We start from the raw sequence: 20,589 nt of genomic DNA on the forward strand, positions 1-20,589 counted from the left end.
AAACAATGCAACTGAAACGTGAGCTCCTAGCACTGCTAAAGTCCGAACTGGCAGGGAGGAGTGGGGGGTCAGAGAATGACGTGCCAGACTTGATTTTTCCCTCCTGCCCGGTAGAAACATCCTGCCCCCTGAATGAGAAGCCTCTGGGTTCTCGCCCCGGTCCTGGCCTTGACTGAGTATGTAACTCTGGACAGGTCACTGGTCACTTCAACAATGCAGCCTTAGTTTCCTTATCTTTAAATGATGGGGGCGGGGGGATGCTGGCAGCGCTGTGGTGAACTTGACACTCTTGAACATTGCAGGTGTCAGCCCAAATGTGCAACCTTTCTCGGAAAATGCAGTACAGCACTATTCTGTGAGGAACCATAAAAGTCTTCATGCCCCTCTCATCCTTTTTTTCCTGATCTAAGGCAGAAGCCCACAACAGGGGGCAGGTATGCACAAGGATGTTCATGCCCACATTATCCCTAAGAGGGAAGAGTCCGAGTGTCCGAGAGTAGGGACAGTCACCTGCACACTGGTGCGGGCACTCCCTGGCTTTCTATGCAGCTGTGCCACACGTGCTTAATGCAGATGCAATCCAGCCGCTGGAAGACCTCTTCCTTCTCCCCGCCCCCAACCCCTACACACACCTGAAGGACGAGTGACAGTGACGCATCCCAGCGCTGACTCAGCAAGGCCACACCACCCAGTTGCCAGCCACCAGCCACCATTGCTTCTGCCACATCAGCGTGCATCCCCTGAGAGTCTGAGCACGGAGACTGGGGGTTCAGATTCTGATTGAGTGGGCCTGCAGCGGGGCCCAGGAATTCGCATTGCCCAGAAACTCTAGCGGAGGTTCGGAAACCCACATCCTACCTTGACCACAGCACCCCGAACTCCCACACAGCACACAACCCGGGCTGTAGCCCCTTTCCTTCTCAGCCACGAAGCCCAAATTCTTTGGCAAAGACTCCAGGATTGCGTTTGTCCTAGAACCGGCGAGCCTGCTGACCGGGCTGGGCAGATGGCCATTTAGCGTCCCCTTCAAGATACGCCAAATGGCACCTACAGCCCCAGTCGACGGCCTGGTCTGAGGCGTTAGCCCTGCTCTTACCACTGTCTCACTCCGGTTTCTCCCACTCCACTCGAAACCCCGAAACCCTCTCAGCGACCTAATGCAGTTCCCCAGGATTAAAAGTGAGTCTTAGAGGTGGTCAGCATGACCTGAGTTCAAATCCTGACTCTGAGCTGCCATTCTGTGGAAGGGGAGTCATCACGTACTGACTTCATAGTTTGTTGTTGAGGATTGAACCAAATAACACGATGCAAAGCTCTCAGCACAATGCTTGCGGTTACCATAATTATGATTATTTTCCTGTCCTCGGGGGGTTAACAGTGAGTCTTTTCTTTGATGAGGTCCTTGTAGGAGGCCAGGCCCTTGTTTTGATCTTCACCGTGGCCATTCAGTCCTGCCCTGTTCTCCATCCACCCTACAAGCCTAACCTTGACCTATGGAAAATGCCAGCTTCGAAGAGAAGGTCCCGGCCACCCTCACAGTATGGTGAAGGTCACTGTGCTGACCCTCCCACTGGGCTAGTTTGTCTGGCCCTGGGGAAGGGCTGTGGGCTGTCCTGGTCATACCCAGTAGCCCCTGGCAGGGGCATGCTGACCAGCACTAGGTGCGAGGCTACCCTCTGCCTGAGCATGCCAGAGCCAGTTAGAACAGATGCTTTGCGGGCAGGTGTCAGAACCTGTTCACTGCTTCCTCCCACAGAGAAGCTTCTGGGGCACGCCCCTTCCCCCACCCAGCTCGGCAGCCCACCCTTCCAACCACCGGTCCTCTTGTGCAGTACACCCACCCCCATACACCCACACACACCCACAAATGCACGTCTGTGCGCACACACACACAGTCCTGCCCTCATCTTCCCCATCCCCATCATCACCCTTCCTCCTCCTGGTCAGACACCCGAGAAAGGACCCACGGACCTCCAGCAAGTATTTGTTATGCCCAAAGCGTGCCAATGACCTGGTTGGGTAATGGGGCCCTCACACATTTGCGGGGACCCTGTAGGGACAGGCCAACGTTCACCATGCTCACTAAAGAGAACTTGGGTCGAGGCCAGGGTCTGTGGCCAGCACAGCCGGCCCTCAGCTCCCCAGGCTGTCTAGCCCGACAGCCTCCTGTCTTAGGGGTTGTCACTTCATGTCAGGGGAGTTACTTGTGTGTCTAGGTTGAGGTTCTTAGTTTTGTTTTGTATTTTTACTTTTCTGAGTATAAATACCTCCTTTAAAAAGGTATCCCTAGAAGCACAGAGTTTTGCTTTGTAGCTAGATCTATAGAGCACTGCGCTGGTGGAGGGGAGAGCGCCAGGAGCACTGCGCCAGGAGGCAGGGGGCTGCTGGGCAAGTCGCCCCCACCTGCACCCCCATCTCCTCACTCTGTTGGGAGCTATAATCCCTGCTTTCCTGGTCTCTCTGTTCAATGAGATGAGAGGCTGCTGGAGGCCACAAAGTGGTCCCACTAAGGACCTGGCTGAGAGACAATGGTGGCCTCGCCCACCTGACTTCATGGCAGACAGTTGTCTGGTCGTTCTTTCCCCGCTAGAAGGTCAGCTCCATGAGGACAGGCAGATGTGGATGTGTTCACCACTTTCTAGCCAAAGCCTGGAGTAGCGGGGCCACAGACAGGCAGTCGCCACAGACCTGGCAGAGGAAGGGAAGAGGGGGGAGGGAAGGAGGAAGGAAAGAAGGAAGGAAGGGAGAGAGGGAGGAAGGGAAGGAGGAGGGTGGAGGAACCTGCCTGCCCTGGCCCCTGTAGAGCTGCCCCCTTTCCCCCACTGACCCCTTGGCCAGGTCCTGGCTGAGCCCTCCTCCTCCCCTAGGCTCCCAGCTCTGAGGCAACCTTCCCAGTCACCCAGAGCCCTGGCCAGGGGAGCCCAAGCTCTTGGCACTTTCCCCTCCTCCTGCTGTGGGTGTCTGACTGTGTCAGTACAACCCGGGAGGAGGGCGAGGCCCTGACAGTCCTGGGGCCCTCAGGCTGTGAGCAGCGGGGGGCTGGGACCCTGTCTCTTGTAGGGGCAGCCAGACTCTGAGCCCTTCCCTGATGTCCAGCCAGGTGGGGGGTACGTCCCCCAAGAGAGCACTTCGGGCACACTGTACTCAGCCAGCACCTCTCCTCAGAGGGCCCGGGGTCAGGACAAGCTCTGGCTGGTCTCTCAGCACACCTGAGAAGTGGGAGGCAGCTCCAAGTATGCGGGCCTCCCCTCTGGGCCCCACTCTCACCTTCCAGCTCCCACAGGATGGGGTAGCTGGCCACAGAGCTCCGCTTCCCTGGATCACCTCTGTGTGCTTGAAGAAGTAGAAGAGTTTGGTCCAGGAGTTTGGCAAACTGCCAGTAGGTTCTGGATGACTGGGTCTGCCCCCTCCACCCAGAAAACATGGTGGCAGAATGTGTGTGTGGCGTTGGCAACCAACAGATCTGGATAACCTTTGTGACCGTAGGAAGGGCTGTTAATGCATAGCTCAGATTCCGTCGGGGGGCTCCTTCTCTGATCTTGGTGTTGTTATTCAAATCAGCATTTTAATACATTTCAGTGAAATCTGGTCTGCGGATCAAAGGGGTAGAGCCTCTGATTACAGTAAAGTCCCTCCTGATAATAGTACAAACAGGGAGCTCAAGATAGTGAGGGCTTGGCTTGCCCTCAGAACAGGGAAGCTCCAGGGCCACGTAGGCAGAGGCTGGCGTATCGCCAAGAGCCATCCTCTTGCTCCAGCCGGATGGGTTGAGTTTTCTCTCTGTTTTCCTCCAAATTTAATTAAACATTTGTGGAGCACCTAAGAAACACAAGGTGGGGTGTTAGATGGAACCTGTGTTGACTCGGGTCGGGGGTGGGAGGTGTGGGGAGGAACCCTACGATTAGAACTAACAGCCCTAACCTGCTATAATGTGACAGATGCTCTCCTATCTAGGATGCTGTGATTATGAATGGCCTGCTCCCCTCTGTTTCACAGATTTTCTCTAATCGGGGAGAATTTCATGTATATTTTTTCAAATATATTTCATATATAGTCATAATCTCTTAAAAATGTATACCCATATATAGAGAGAGAAAGAAATGTATGTCCATATATATATAGAAGGAAAACTAGAGTTTTTCTTCTTTGATTTCAAAGGTCTCCATTCTGCCACTCACTCACTTTTTCAATCTGGGTCTCAGTTTCCTCATCCGCAAAGTGGGAACAAAAATCCCTTCTCGGGGTCTGCCCTCCAGGGTTGTTGTGAAGGCCAAGAAGGGTAACAGGTTTAAGAAAGCCACAGAAAGTTAAAGCACCGCATGTGTAGAGGTTGACATCATTGGAGGTTGGGTCTCAGACCTGGTGCGCTGCGGGCACACGGCTGCTGGGTTGGAATGACCCCCCCCTCCCCGCCCCCGGAAGATCAGTCCTGACTTGGTGCTGGTTCTCGCCTAGGTAACTGCTTGCTCTGGACAAGCTCCAGTTTCCATGCTTGCGTGGTGGCGTGTGTGGTGGGGGTGGTGGCCAGTCATGGCCCTGAGCATGCAAAGTCCTCACAAGCTGACTTCTCTAAAATACGTCAGCAGGACGGACAAGAGAGGCAAAGCCTTCTCGAAGCCATCCAAAGTATAGCATGGCCGGGATTCTCTTTCCGTCCATTTATCGGCACTTGCAAGTTCTTGGAGGATGAAGGCCAACCCAACTGCAGAGCACCAGACCTGGGAAAGTTCTGGGTCATCCTCTCATCTCATCAATTGTCCCCACTTACAGAGGATGAAGCTGAGGACCTGGGAGGCCGGGTGACATCCCCACGGGCACACAGCCCAGCAGTGGCAGAGGTAGGACCAGATGCATTCGACTTGTTTCCCAGATCTGGGGTTCTCTCAACAAACCTTTGTCCCCCACATATTTGCCAGGAGTCTACCGCATACCAGGTACCCACAGTGAAAAGGACACATGGAGTCCCTGCCCACAAGCAGCCTCTATTCTAGTGGGAGGGGCAGTTAAAAAACAATCCAGTAGGCAAGCAGTTAAATAAAAGTATGCAAGTGGTCTGAGTGCTTTGAGAGAGGGTCTGAAATAGATGACGGTGGGGGAGGTTTCTAATTTGTCTGTGGTGGTCAAGAAAGACTTGTCTGAGAAGGTAATGTTTCTGCAAGACCTGACATAGAGGGAGAGTGTGTCTGGTCGAGGAATCCACACATGCAAAGTCCCACAGCAGGAAGGAAAAGGAACCCTACCAGAGGATGGGGCGGGAGGCAGGGGTGAGCTTAGAGAGAGGAACAGGGATTTTGCTGAGCCTCATGGGCCATGGTGAACAGTTTGGATCGCATTTTAAGTGCCCTGTGATGCAACCAGCCCACATTTGAAATTACGCAGGCAGCCCTGTGGCACTGGGCTGAGGGAGCAGGACGGGAGTGGGAACAGGGGTCCAGTGCGGAGGTCCCTGCAGAGGTCAAGAGTGAGAGGGATAGTGGCCCAGCCAAGGGCAGTAGTGGAAGAGGTGGGAGGAAGAGAGTGGACTGGAGATCTATTTTGGGGATAAACTCGCAGGTGGATGGATTGGCAGGGGTGGGGTGCAGAGCTGGCGTGAGAGGGAGGCAGCAAGATTGGCTCTGAGTTTCCGGCTTGAGTGATACTCAAGCCCAGTGCTGTGCAAATTCTCTAGGGAAGACTTGCTCCAGAGTTTTTTACCAGTCCACCCCCCCATCTCAGCCTCCTCCTGGCTAATAATAGCCTCATGGTTCGGGAAGAGTCATCAGCCTGCCTGTTCAGCAGCTGGAGAAACTGAGGCACACATCAGCAAAGCAAACTGCTCCTAAGAGAACCAGCTGTAGGAGCTAGACAAAGAGCCAGAGCTGAGCCCCAGAAGCAGCCTTGGGGCACCAGAGTTCTGAAGACTCTGGTGTCATGTCCAGTTTTACAATTCATCAAGTCCCGTGACCTTGAACAAGTGGTAAGACCTCTCTGAGCCCATTTTCTCATCAGTAACATGGGGAAATAAGAGGATCTACCTCAAGGTGTGGTTGCAGGGATGAAGTGGGTGGGGTAGACCCTCAATAGATACTAGCTATTACTGTTTCTGGATAGCACCGTTCATCTCCTTATCTACCTCTTTATACACGTGCACACAGTCTGTATGTGCGCACGCTCGCTCAGAAGCCATCTCCGTGCCTCCGTCACAGCTAATGGCCAGGCACCACTAAAGTTTCAAGTTAAGACGGTAGCAGATGTGCTCACTGGGCTTCTGTTTAGCCTTCTGAGCCATGCTGGGTGGTTGAAGGAGGAGCTTTCATCCTCCCTGGAACAAGAGTGAGTTGTGGGTTTGGAGGCAGATGTGAAAAGCAGGGCGTCTGTAAGCCAGCCTGTTTCCAAGAGCTCTGACCGACCTGACCCAGGAAGAGGGGTGGGGTGGGAAAGAGCGGGGAGAGGAGGGGGGTGAGCCAGAGGGAGGGGGCTAAAGAGGGCCTAGGAAGGAGCCACATCCCAAAAGGAAATGCACAGTAACAGATCTAGAGTCTGGCCAGCCCAGAGCCCCTTCTGTGGGTGGCTTTTGTAGCCTCCCCAGTCCCCTTCCCCCACCCCGGCCCTCGGAGACTCCTTTATGTTCTTGTTCCCAGGAGGCACCAGGCACAGGGACTGAGAACAAGGAGGCAGGGCTGGAGGGGCCGTAGGGTAGGGCTCCCCACTTTTTGCCTGGCGCCCTTCCGGAGGGCGTGCCCCAACTGGGCACACACAGACAGTGATTAAGGGGGAGGGAGGGGGGAGGAATGACATTGACTGTCCACTGCGGGACCCAGCCGGTGGGCTGGCCAGCGGCCAGCTCTCCCCCCAGGCTCTTGGCTGCAGTGTCCTCGGCCCTGGCACCACCCACTGGCCTACTCAGACACTCCTTCAGGTCAGGGCTGGAGCCCTGCTAGGAGGGGCCACCTGGGGGCAGGCTGGGCTAGGCACCGCAACTCTCTCCCACCCCTCCTGGCATCCTCCCTCCACCACCCCTCTGCCCACATCCAGCTCCAGCTGGGTTTGAGAGAGGTGCTCCAATTCTCCCTCCCTCCCTCCCTCCCTTCAAAGCAGGCCCTGCCCTGCATTCTCTCGTTCAGCCTGAAGCTGCATCCATAAACTGCTTTCACCACACAGACCCCAACCTGATGCTGTATTCCCTGGGAGAGCCTTCTAAACCTGGCCAGCTGCCCCCTCCCCAAGCCTTCACTCCGGCACCTGACATGCCCTCCTGCTCACAGCAGCACAAACGTCCAGACCTGCCCGGCCCACCTCTCACAGCCCTTTCCCGATGAGCCCTGTCTTCGTGTCTGCTCTTGGCTCCTTATCTGCTCTGCAGAACTAGCACCCTGTTGTTCCTTAAGGACCCTGCGCAGGGCTGCAGGTACCCTGCCCCACACTGACAAACCCCTGTGCTTTATCTCCCCACAAGACATGAGGCTCTGAGGGTGGCACCCCTCTGCACCCTCCCACCCCATCTCCACCCAGACCATTGAGGTAAACCCCTTATGGGTACACGACAAACACTTCTGGATTGATACCGACTCCATCCAGGTCATGTGTTGGCACTTTCACCTACCGGGTCTGGGGGTGGAGTATGGAGTTCCACATGATTGGATATTTAATTAGTGACTTTGTGGACAAAGGGATTTGACTTTTCATTCTTTGGCTTGGGTGTTCCGGGAATACCTGGTTTTTGATAAAAAGCTATGGAGTCACCCAATCTTGGAAACTGTCCACCTGCCCCAATTAAGTGCTTCTCCTTCTGAACGTCAGTGACTGACTCCCTGATGTTGCAACCCCTCCGCACTCGTGCTCCGTGCCTCCCTGGCTCTGTCTGTCCACACTGCCATCCATGACCCTCCCACCAGAGCAAGGAGGGCCTGGCCAACTCATTCCTGCCCTGCCCCCATGGGTATTTACAGCTTTAGAAGCACAGAGAGAGACCCTTCCTGACTTCCTGAAGCAATGTTGCCTGCCTGGCACAGGCTTTCTGCAGGGCGTGCCCCATGAAGGAATGAATCACTAACACTGGAATTTTAGGCAGGGGGCACCTGTTGGAGGAGATATTTTAGTCTGAACTGTCTTCCTGGGGTTCTTGACCTTCATGGGCTGACCGACCTGTGGGATTCACCTTTGGCTTTGGGGTGCTTTACGGCTAGGGGCCTGCCCTTGGACTAGTGGCAGAGGCCCCAGAGGGCCAGAACTCTGATTGGTCTTCATTTTGTGCTGATTCTCTGTGGCACAGGGGGCCGCTGATCACCAGGGAAGAAGAGCTCCCCTTGGCTCCTTCCCCGTTTCTGAGGAGAGCCAGCCTAGACAGCAAGGGGTTAATGAGGATTTCCCCCCCAGGTGAAAGACGGTTCCAGGGGAAAGAGGGAGGATTGGGGCAGGAGCCTCCCCAGCTGGCAATTTTCAAAAAGGGTATAGTGTGTGGCTTTAAGGAACAGCTTGAGAGAGGGTGATGGAGCCACACCTCTCTGTGATTGGTGGTTGGCCCCAAATGTGGACTGTTGGATCTCTGGTTGGCATTTCTGAGTCAGTCTTAGAATGGAAACAAAGCAGTGGAGACCCTGTATGACATGTTTGTGGCGGGGGCGTCCTGGCAGTGGGTGCCCCCACCTCAGGCCTCCCCAATCCCTGTGGGCCAAGCCCAGCTGGACATCACCGGGGGAGGGAGCTGCGGTTCTGAGCCTCGTACTTCCTGCACTTTCCTCTTTTTTTATTTGCCACTTGAATGCGTCCCCATGCAGGGTTTGATTTGGTGAAGTTACACTCAAGACCCTCAGAGAAGAAAACATAATTCTAGTAATTTTATTGGACTTAGGTTTCAGGCAAATGGAAATAAAATTGCCTCTAAAAATAAAAGACACGCAGAATTGAGTAAAACAACAATAATAAAAAGCTGCCCTGATTTGAGATAAGTGGTAAGGTATTTTGTGAAATATTAGAGGGAAAAATAAATAAACGAGGAGGCCCGGGGCCGGGGGGAATCCCTCCACCACCCTTGCTTTCATTTCTGCTTTACCTTTACAAAAGAGCTTCATTTGCGTGTTATAAAGTGAAGCACAGAGCGTCGCTGGTGAAGTTGGTCCTTGTCCCGCGCTTAGCAGTACAGGTGGACGACAGGGGCTGCCTGCCAAATACTTTGGTTGGAGGGAGGGGTGGGAGTGCTCTCTCAAAACCACTCCTGGAATGGCTTAACTCGCCCAGCACGAATCAATGACAACCTCCCGCCGGCTGCGGCAGGCTCCCCTGAGCAGCGCTGCCGCGTGGATCCCCAGCCCCGGACCCTGGCGGCGCTCAGGACACGGCCCAGGCACGAGCGCGGCGCCCCCGGGGCGGCCAGGTGGGTGTGCGGCGGCCGGGCCTGGGCGGCTGGGAGCGGGGCCCGAGATGGGACGGCGGGGCGGCGGAGTGGGGGGGGGGGTTGCTGCGGGAACCCCCTGGCCCCCGGGCGTGCGCTCCCACCGGCGGGATAGGAGTGGCGGCGACGGTTCAACTTCAAACCCGCGCCGGGGCCGGACCGAGGGTGCCGTGTCAGGGACACCGGGGCTGCCACCCCCCCCTCCCCGGGGTGACGGCGGGGCCCGCGGCCGTGTCCCTCCCGGCCGAACGCAGGAGGGAGTCTGGAACTCCGTAGCGCAACTCTCCTGGCTTGCTCCGTGCCCCGCCGCCCCCGCGGGCAGCCTTCGGTGGCGGAGAAGAGGGGACAGCGAGGCGCGAGGGCCGCTCCGGAAGGGAGTGGCGGACAGACACGGATCGTTTAAATGCCCTCCCTCCAAAAAAGCTCGGGCTTCCCCGGTGTCAGATGCAAAACTTGGGGGGGAAACAAAAGCCATGACAACTCGGGGCAGAAGTCGAGGTCCGGACAGGGGCTGAAATGAAACTGGGGACTGGCAGAAGTCGCTGGGCGAGCTGGAGGGAGTCGCGTCGCGATCCCCGGGCTCGAACCGCCGGCCGGAGCTGGGTGGACGGGGGGACCCTTCCCGGCGTTCCGGCCTGCGCCGGGTGGGCAGGACGACTCCCTCCGGCTGTGGAGGCCAACGGGGGTCTCGGAGCCCCCGGGATGGCCGGGAGCGGCTGTGTGCGCCCCCACCCCTGCCGGCGCCGGCTTCCCTGCTGCGGGCGCGACGGCGGGCGGCGGGCGGCGGGCGGCGGGACTGGCCGCGGAAGCACTCTGCGGAGAGTGCCGCGCCGAGCGTCCCGAGTGCGGGCACAGTTTTCCGCGTGCCTGTGCTGAGGGCTCCGGGGTGCATCCGGTTCGGTTGCCCGCCTGAGTTTCTGGCTTCTGTTGTCCTGGCTGTGGGCAGGTGGGCCGGGGACGACTGCGCTCTTTCTTTGGACCCCTGGTGCCTCGCTGCACCGGGGGCAGCCCCGTTCCCACGATTCGTTGGCAGACTGTTGGCATACCCCTTCCAGTCCCTCTCAATGCAGAATTTTGAAAATGTAAAGGAAGCGGTTGAAACAATCAGGCAGTTTTCTCCAGAGTTGATAAAATGTTTTGTGGGAGGGAAGGGGAAGGCCCTGCCAGGTTCAAGTTTAAGCTCCACTCCTTCACCCTGTGATGTCCTGGGGGATTAGAAGGGTCAGGAACTTTCTCTGGATAGATCTCCAGGAAAGGAAAGTAACCCGGCTGTGGCCCTCGGTCCTTAAAGCCTAACCTGGGCTGAAAGGGAGAAGAAAGCCATCCCCCCGCCCCTACAACAGCCGGGGTCAGCCAGTGTTCTGTCTATTGGGGCTGGTGTCTGCCAGTCTCCTAAACTCTCCCAAACGACCACACTTTAGGGCAGGTGTCTTCATCATCTGCATTTTACAGTTGAGGAGAGACTGGGGCCCAGGGGTCCGGCTGAATCCAGTGCTCCTTACCCAGAACCGTGGGACCAGTGCCACACCAGCCTGGGTTCCAGAACGTCATGAAATTGGTAGATTTGGATCCCACCAAGCACCTCCGAGACCTTGGGGAGATGCAGACAAAACTCAGTCCTGAGCCCCCACCTTGGGGCATCCACACAGAGAGATGAGGCTTGCAGAACAGTGAAACTAAGTGGCAAGTAGGCTGTCCTCCACTGACTGCCAGGAGAGCCCCTTTGGAATCTGAGCACAGGCATTTCAGCAGCCAGAGAGTCAAGAAGGGCTTCTGATCAGAAATGGTATTGGGGCAGGACCTTGAAGGAGGAAGACCAAAGGCCAGGAGGTCGCGCAGAGCTCAAGGCCTATCCTGCCACGGTGGTGCTGGGAGTAAACCAGAGAGGCTACGAGGCTACGGGGCAGGGAGGGGGGGATAGGACATTCAGAGACCAGATGCTAGACTGTGCTTGGCACACGTTATCTCCTGTAACCGCCATCACCTGTCAGATATGAACCACTAGCCGCACTTTGCAGATGAGGAAATTGAGGCTTAATGGGGTTAAGTCCAGCTTATCCATGATAGAGCCAGGAATCAAAGCTGCCCATTATACCACACATCCTTTAGAATCTTATACTCCAGTTGGGGAGGCAGGAATCCCCCGATATAATTCTAGCACAACACAAAATAATATGTAAGCGTTACAGTAGTAACTGTTTTGAACCTTAGTTTCCTTCCACTCAACCAATCAGTCATTTATTCAACAACTACTGTATTATCTAATGTGTGATTCCAGGCACCATGCTAAGTGCTAAGGACTTCAGTAAGTGAAGTCTGACCTGGTCCCTGCACTCTGTCAATGGGAATAGCAGTAATACATCCTTCAGTGGGGATTGAGTGGATTTATTTATTTATTTTGATTGAGTGGATTTAATGAGACAATACAGGGGAGAAGGAGAAGTGGCGGGAGGCCTGGGCGAAGAGGGGGGTGGGCAGTTGGAAGGATGAGCTGTCCCCATGCTGCAGACACAAGGACTCAGCCGTGGCTCAAGAGGACGCTGTGGAGTGGGCACGGTATCCAGGCAGCTTTCTGAACTCCTGTGGCTCTGGTGATCAGTTTACGGTTGTGGGTTCCGAGATGAGCTTTTAGTTTTGGCACATCCCAGCTGGAGATGACAAGCTGTGCAGCCTCCAGGAGGACTGGCCCCTCTCTGGAGCAGGGCCAGCAGGGCTGGGAACTGCCCCCAGAGCATCACCGTCCTGATGCATCAGCCCCTTCTCCGTGGCCGGGGTGGCGCTTTCCACACACACACAGGGCTGGAGCTGCGACTCCCAGCCCTCATCTGACCACTGGGGAGGCTTGTCCGTGTTCCCAGGACTTGGTGACAAAGCCAGCACTAGAAGCCGTGTCTCTTGGCCATACTAGCCTGCCAGGGCGTTTTAGGGTTCAGTGGCAAAGACCCTGTCCCCCCGGCTTGTACCCCCACATCAGGGCCATTTCCTGATGCTCCTGTCCATCTCCATTTTAGCTGACCTGACGTATCTGTCCTAATAAACTGGTGGCAGATGAATCTTTGAGACAGAGCAACCGTAAATATTCTAGTCCATTTGGCCTATTAACTCTCCTTCCATCTTGAATGGTGTAATAGGTTTAAGATCACTCCCTCTAAAATTAACTCTCACTTTTGTGAGGAAGGTAAACTGCTAAATCTTGCCTTGAAGCTAAACCCATCTGAGTGATGTTCTGGGGCCTTCCTTCCTTGGAACTGATACCGACTCTTCCAGGAGGACAGTTTTTTCTTCTTCCTTCTCCCTCTGCCCCCCTTTTAAAAATCTGTTGTGTTTGGGGGTCACAAGATCATACTGCATTCCGTTTTGATGTCACGGTGCCTGAATAAAGGCATTTTCTCCTGATATTGAGATAACCAGCCTGGTAAGTGCGGTGAGCACCCAACTGGCTGTCCTGTGTTTGCAGCAATTACACAGGTGTATAATTGCACGGGGATGTTTGTTTGCTCAGCCCTTGCTCAGCCCTACAGGTTGGGCCAGGGAGAGAGCTGTTCAGTTTATTTTCCTTTGGCTGGGAAATGCAGAGATGAATAGAGGGAGGGGAATCTGGGGCTGAGAGATTGTTGCCAAGAGCAATTTGGAGTCTCCTTCATATTAGTCAGAGATTGTGTTTTTCCTTTCTGAAGCTGCCCCCCTCATAGTAACTTCCACGAAGGATTTTTTTCCCATTTGTGTGTGGGTATGTGTGCACACGCACACATGCGTACTTGTTAGTTTTTGTTTTGATTTTTAACTTGTTGGACTTCTCATGACTTAGCACACACACAAAAAAAATAGCTTGGTGAATGGAGTGATGAAACGGGTCCTTTATACAATACATTCTGCATGTCATTGCTTAATAAATTTGAACAGTGATAGACCCCGAGGTATTATGATGGAGCGAGATGAGTAATTCCTTTGAAGGGAGAGTTTATCTTCAGTGGATGACTTTGAAAATTGCCACATAATTTAACTTTCCCTCGGCACATCTTGAGCCTGTGTTTAGAAAAAGAGGAATGTGGGCTGTCTTCTGTTGAACTCTTTTGTTCCGTGGGGAGGCCCCCCTCCATCGGTGCCTGGCCTGGAAGAAGACTCGGCCCCCTTCCCTCTCATAGTCACCCCTGCGCCCCCTCCACCACGCAGGAGGCCAGCTAGAGAAAGAGAAGCTTCCCCTAAGGGGTAAGAGCTCTTCCCCCACGGTGGCCTGGCTCGCATCTGCATGGAGGACAGAATAGGAAAGTTGGCATGGGCAAAAGCCTGCCCCTCCTAGGGCAGCAACCTGGGGTAGGATGTTCTGCATCAGCAGAGAAGTGAGTTCATCCTCTGAACGAAAGGAGTGGAGCAACACTGAGACTCCAAACTGGAAAAATTGCCTAATAATACAGTACACGATCTACGTCGGCTTTTTCAAATTAGATACAAACCAGAAGCAAATGTACACGTGACCCTCCCAAATGATATCATAGAACCGAACTTGGCACACTCCTATTCCCAGGGCTCCTGCTTTTTGGGCTATGGATTCTGGCTGACGATTCTGTTAAGCTGTTTCTGGAGCTAACAGGTTGGCCCGTTGGTCTTTGTGAAGTTATGGGTAAAGGCCACTGGCGAGGGGATGGTGACCCCAGCTTTTGTTGGTACCTGCCTTCCTTAAGCCTTGGGGAAGTCTAGCAGAGGATGCATCTGGTAAGCAGAACCTAGATACCTGGAGATTTTCTAGGTTTTTAAAAATACCAGCTTTATTGACATATAACTAACGTGCCATATAATTCACTCATTTAAAGTTGTACAATTCAATGGCTTTTAGTATCTTCACATTTGTGCAACCATCACCACAATCGGTTTTAGAACATTTTCATCCTACTAGACAGAACTCGGTACCTACTTAGCAGCCGCTCCCCATTTCCTCTTAGCTCCCCAGTTCTAGGTCACACCAATCATCCACTTCTGTCTCTAAATAGATTTGCCTACGCTGGACATTTCATATCAATGGGATCATATAATATGTGGCCTCTCATGACTGACTTCTTCCCCTTTGCATAATGTTTTCTTTTCTTTTTTTCTTTTTTTAAAGATTTATTTATTTATTTATTTGAAAGAGAGAGAGAGCACGTGAGAGGGGGGAGGGTCAGAGGGAGAAGCAGACTCCCCGCTGAGCAGGGAGCCCGATGCGGGACTCAATCCCGGGACTCCAGGATCATGACCTGAGCCGAAGGCAGTCGCTTAACCAACTGAGCCACCCAGGTGCCCCATTCAGCTTTTTTAAATTTTTTAATTTTATTATTATTTTTTTTAAGATTTTATTTGTTTATTTGAGAGAGAGAATGAGATAGAGAGAGAGCATGAGAGGGGGGAGGGTCAGAGGGAGAAGCAGACTCCCCGCCGAGCAGGGAGCCCGATGCGGGACTCGATCCAGGGACTCCAGGATCATGACCTGAGACGAAGGCAGTCGCTTAACCAACTGAGCCACCCAGGCGCCCCATCATAATGTTTTCAAGGCTCATCCACTTGTAGTCTATATCAGTACTTCATTGCTTTTTATCTGTGAATGATATTCCTTATATGGATAGACCACATTTTATGTGTCCATTCCTCAGTGGATGGATGTTTGGGTTGTTTCCATGTTATACTCTAATAAATAATGCTGCCGCGAACATTCACGTCCAGGTTTTTGTGTGGACATAGGTTGCCATTTCTCTCGGGTGTTTACCTAGCCCTGGAAGTGTCGGGCCATACAGTAACTCCACGTGTTACCTCCTGGGAAACCGCCGCACTGTTTTTCACAGCTGTGCTATTTTACATTCGCCCCAGCAGTATATGATGATCCCAGTTTCTCAACATCTTTGCCAATACTTGGTAATATCTGCCTTTTGATTATAGCCGTCACACCTTCTGAGGGTCTGTGTGCCCCAAGAGGCAACACCCAGGAAACATTCTGGATCCCGCTTAGTCGAATTTGCTTGCCAGACTTGTAGCGAGCGCCACCTCGACTTCTTGGTCGTCCTGCATGGCTGGTGGTTCCTCTGCATGTTCCAGAGGTCTCTTGAGGTTTTCCCTGTGTGCTTCTACAGGACGCTACAGGCTCCCACGGTGTGACACAGGGGTTGGTGTTCTCATTGTTTTCCTAAGGCATGCTCGAATGCTCCAGAGAGCTGGCCGTGGGGCCCACTGCCTCAGCCCCACTCTCTCCAGCTACAGCTGCTGATGGAAAGCCAGGCCCTGGGGAGGGAAGAAATAGGCCTAATGGAAGTGGTTCTGGACAAGTTGTTCAGTGTTTGGGACTTTGAGTGGAGACTTAGTGGAGATCCTGATGTTTTTATCCCATGGAATGACCCCTTTGGGACCACAAAGAAAACTGTTGGAGAGCCCTGACATCTTAACCAGTGGCAGCTAGACGATGCAATCCTACCTCCTTCCTTTCTTGTTGGGGCCTTGAGTTGCTGGCAAGACCCACCGATTCATCCAAAATTGCTTGATGTGGCTGAGTGCTCCATTTCCCCCTGGTGGCTCAGCTCCATGCTGAAATAATTTTATCCCATTTTTATACCTGTGGGACTGACTGGGGCTAGCATTCCTAACAAAGATAAATTTGAGCTGAGAGTGATGGGGAAACTCACCTAGCTTGAAAGACTGCCAAGGATTACAAAAAATTACCCGTTCACCAGAACATACTGAAGTCCTCCTCAGTGGCCATTCTGGGGCACCATGTTCAATACAAGCAAACCTCAGTACCAGAAATTCATTCCAGTAGCTTCTGGGAAGTCATTGTCATCGACTTTGGCTTGTATGACCCCAAGAGCTGCTGGGATCAGGCTCTGCTACTAATGTACTCTTCACCTTCAAACCAATGCTTAATGCAGCAGTTCCTAAAGCTAACTAGAGGTGATCATCTATGAAACCTTTTAAAAGATTACAGGTGTCCCAGGCCCCACTTGGGAAGAACTGAAGAGGAGACCAGTTGCCTGAAAGGTGGTTGTGATGGAGACTGAGGACACAGGTTGACCTCTCTGGGCCTTGAGTTCCTTTTTCAAAATGAGAAGTTGGATTAGATTGGTGTTCTTTTTTTTTTTTTTTTAAGATTTATTTATTGATTTGAGAGAGAGAGAGCAGGGGGAGGAGCAGAGGGAGAGAGAGAATCTCAAGCAGACTCCCTGCTGAGTGCAGAGCCTGACTCTGGGCTCGATCCCATGACTCCGAGATCACAAACCCACAATCATAACCCGAGCTGAAACCAAGAGTCAGATGCACAACCGACTGTGCCCCCCAGGCACCCCTAGTTTGGTGTTCTTTAAAGGGATTCACTGAACTGATCCAAAACAGTTCTGTGTGGGTCTATTTTTGCACAAAATTTTCTTTGTACAAGGGGGCTTCTACAACTGTAAAAAAAAAATTGAGAGATCCCTTGAGTAGATGATTCCTGAAGTTGAGCTATGACAATTCTGAGCATCACCTTCCCAGAGGACATTTCCCAAATATCTCCTATCGATGACAAGTTGACTAACATTCCATTTCTGTCCTCAATATGCCAGCACATTTTAACCAGAGAGGCAGCCTGAGGTTAATCCCCAGAGGTACAATTTCAGGGCTCTTGATTTGGATGCAGGAGTGTTTTGGAGAGGCCCAAATTCATGGCACGTAGGTAGGGAGGGCGACCCCACCTCCAACCCTGTCTGCAAGCTTTGCCTCCTGACCCTCCCCGCACTAGGGCTCTGCCCTCATCTGGCTGCTGGGAAAATGCTTCTGTCATCCCTGGTCTCAGCCAGAGACGTGCCCTCCTCTTCAACTCCCACCTGCATGGAGCAGGCCAGCGGAGGAGGGCAGGGGAGGGCTGCTTTCCTCGGAGATCTGAGCTCCACGCTCCAGCCCTTGGCTCCCACCCCATAACCCTAACTGGTCAATTCACAGGACAGCTGTGCTCCAAGACTGAAATAATCACTGTTTATGAAAGCTGTTGTTGCAGGGAGGAGGAGGAGGGAAGGCAGGGTCGCATTTCTGCCTTCCAACAAGAGAGGCCAGGTGAGGCCCAGAGCCCTGTCCCTCCCTTCCTGGTGAATGCTTGCACTGCTTACTGCTAGGACATGAGAGCCCTGCTTTGGGGTGTTTGAGAAATTTTTTTTTTTATTCTAATGAAGGAAGAACCTTTAAGGCTCATTTGAATAGGGATTAATGTCTCTGTGGCCTGGACCTGCAGAGAATGAGAAATTCTAGAAGGGTAGAAGTTGCAATAAAAGGAAGCGGGCTTGATCTGCCACCTTCCACTGATCGGGGAGGCCTCCTTGGCTGGGGACACGTGTTTGGGGTAGGTTTCTGGGCATCACTGTGTTTTCCTTTGGACAGTGTGTGTGTGTGTGTGTGTGTGTGTGTGTGTGTGTGTGTGTGTCCTCAGTGAACATTCCACACTAAGGACATTGACTACCTAAGCTTTGAGCTTCCGACCAGGTGACAGGGACACCGGGAAGTTATGAACCACCCTGAGCGTCTCTAGCCCAGCTTTTCCTCACTCCGTGTTGGCAATTTTTGTGGAAGGCAGTGAAACAGGCACTTACTGTCCACTTTTTCCTGGTGCTTGCATGCTCTTCTTTCACACAGCTCAAATTCCTCCACCCCCTGGGGCCTGCCCAACCGGGAATTATTCTGCGTTCCCAAGTCACCAACCTGCCACCCCCCCCAACCTTCAAAACTCTCACTCAGTCCTCTCCCTCTGATGATCTGACCCAGTTATTAGGAGAGAGCCAGCTCTTTGTGCTAATTCACATTAAGGTGTGGAAGACACTGGCTGCCAAGTTACCCCTCTTGGCAGGGCATCTGTCTTTGAAAGAGGGGGCATGCCAGCCCACGTTTCTAATGGTGGGTCATTGGGTATGAGAAGGAAGAATACATAACTCTGGGCAGAGCAGGGGGCAGTTCTGTTCTGGAACTACTTCCATCAAGCGACTTGTGATGCCTGGGCACAGATGTGGCCCCGGGGGGTAGGGGCAGGGGTTGAGAGGAGGCTCAGTGACCGGAACCAGGGCACCCTGGGCTGCGCTGCAGAGAGAACAAGGCAGCTGAGAATGGTTTCCCTGTCTACAGGCCAGGGGGTTGCTCCAAGTGACCCAGGAAGGCTGGGGAATGAATAAGTGAGGGCAAAGATGGGGCTAAGGGGCTCTGCAGAGGACACAGGCCTTGGGGCAGTGAGTCCCTCAGCTGGCACTGTGCACAGCCAGCGACGGGGTTCTCAACTCGGAGGCTCCCTCCTCCCTGCCCTCTCCTGTCGGGGCTCGCTGCAGAGGGGTGCGTCCCCGCACCAGCCCTGCCCTCCCTCCGCCCCCACTCCCGTGGTGCACCCTCCAAGTGAACCTGGCCTCCAGCTTTTGGAAGCCTTTCCAATAACATGGTGATGATCTCTTTGCAGACCCAGGCAGCGGAGAGAGGCTGAGCGTCAGCCAACCCAGAGCCTGAGTCTGTGCTGAGATGAAAGACCGGGCCAAGTGAGCCCCTGTGGAGGGAGCCAGGAGAGGGCGGGTGGGGCCCTGGGTGGAGGGACTGCCCTCTGGTCAGTGGGGCCACTGCAGGTGACACCTAGCCAGCAAGGACAGAAGTGGCCAGGCCCTGTGCAGGCTCCAGAAAGGACAGGGTTGCAACTCTCGCCCTCGCCCTCCAAACATTGTCATTCGTTTACCCAGTTAGGACCAGAACTTGAAATGAAGCAAGATTCTATAGAGTCAAGTGTTGCACTTGGCTGAGTGGTCTGGAATGATGGTGCCATCCAGAGTCAGAGCAGAGAGTGAGAGGCCGAGCCTTCAGGAGAGGCTTAATCAAGGTGCTCCGAGCTGGGGCTCAGGGTGAAACAGTATGGCACAGAGGCTCTGGAGCCCGGGCCAGGTGCAAGCCGCAGCTCTGTCGTTTACAGGCTCTGTGGCCTTGGGCCAGTTACTTAACCTCTCTGTGCTGTGGTTTCCCCATTTGCAAGAAGGGAATGAGATGCCCTGGGGTTGCTGTGAGGACCAAACAAGAGAGGCCCTCAGTGCCCAGCCTATAAGCATTGGCCTTCACCATTTGGGCAGGATGAATGGTGATGCATAATGATAGCCCATCTCTGCAGGTGGCCATAGGTGACATGAAGCTGGAGGGGGGGCATCCTTTGGCCAGGATCTCCCCTGGAGGCTGGAACCATTTGAAATTTTGGAAATAAGCTGAGCAGCACCCTGTGGGAAACTGGAGATGTGAGTCCACTGTCGGTTTCAGGTGACTGGATTAAAGCCCCTGGTGGTCATGCTGGGCAGGGCTGGGCTCTGAGCCCTGTTCTGATGGGGACAGAGGGGGACAGCCCACTGGGGCTGTCTTTAAGTCCTAGGGTGTCCCAGGGTAGATTACAGATACGGTTCTTCTGGTGTGTTTAATAAGAAACTCCTTAGACTTCTGACAAAATCCTGGTCTGCTCTCAGACTCCGTCAATTTCCCAATGATAGTGAAGGATGATCATATCATGGGTTTTTCAAAGTAGTTATTACCAGGTATCAAATCAGAGCAGGTAATAAAGGAGGGGGCGATCAGCGTGAGAGATAATAAAGGAAATAGAAAACATCAGTATAGAAACGTTTAAAATGATACCCTCTGAAGAGATCAAATGTTCTAAAAACAATGTATCACCAGAGAATGGCCCTGGCCAAGTTTGCAAAGCTTCCCAGAGCATGCGTTGCCGTGCTCGTGGCCCTGTGCCGGTCCACCCTGGGTGCCCCGGTCTTGGCGGGGCCCTGCCAGGATCACTGGCCTGGAGCGCACCAGGGAAAGTGTTCTCCGTGTCACACGTTCTTAGAATGCACCATGGGCTTCCACAGTGCAGGCACACCACACCAGAGGGACATCTGCTGGACATTGTCTTCCGGGGTTGTCTGGGCCGGGTCAATGCCCTGGACGTCCAAGTCCACTGGGGCCACCAAGGAGGAGAGGCAGACAATGTCGGAGTGTCAGAAGTGCTTCTTGCTCCAAAAGTTCTTCCCCACAGATGGCAGAGCCAGAACATGGGTCTACCTACCCCAAAGACCACACTCTTGCCATGGCCTTGATGGCCTCTTGCAATCATTGCATTGGTACAATGAGCACTCTCCATTATGCTTCCCCAGCCAACTGTGACCTGAGTACCAGGATGGAAAAGTCCCAAAACAAGGTGCTTTGAGTGGTGGTTTCCCAGCACAGAGGGCTGTCTGTAC

At 53.6% G+C, this 20,589-nt stretch overlaps 1 protein-coding gene across 5 annotated transcripts in view; it reads left to right on the top strand.

Annotated features, from left to right (window-relative positions):
• ZBTB7C (zinc finger and BTB domain containing 7C) overlaps positions 1-20,589 on the top strand; it is a 323,613-nt gene that overhangs the window by 208,952 nt on the left and 94,072 nt on the right. Inside the window, exon 1 of one of the 5 annotated variants that reach the window (XM_081801276.1) lies at positions 7,532-9,352. The exons of the other annotated variants lie outside the window; for them this stretch is intronic. The gene's annotated coding sequence lies outside the window, so the exon portion shown is untranslated. Of the gene's footprint in view, positions 1-7,531; positions 9,353-20,589 lie in introns of those variants that run through there. 5 annotated transcript variants of the gene reach the window in all.

The sequence above is a fragment of the Leptonychotes weddellii genome, chromosome 13 (genome assembly GCF_054177405.1).
Source record: "Leptonychotes weddellii isolate Sample4059 chromosome 13, ASM5417740v2, whole genome shotgun sequence".
Classification (NCBI taxonomy): Eukaryota; Metazoa; Chordata; class Mammalia; order Carnivora; family Phocidae; genus Leptonychotes; species Leptonychotes weddellii.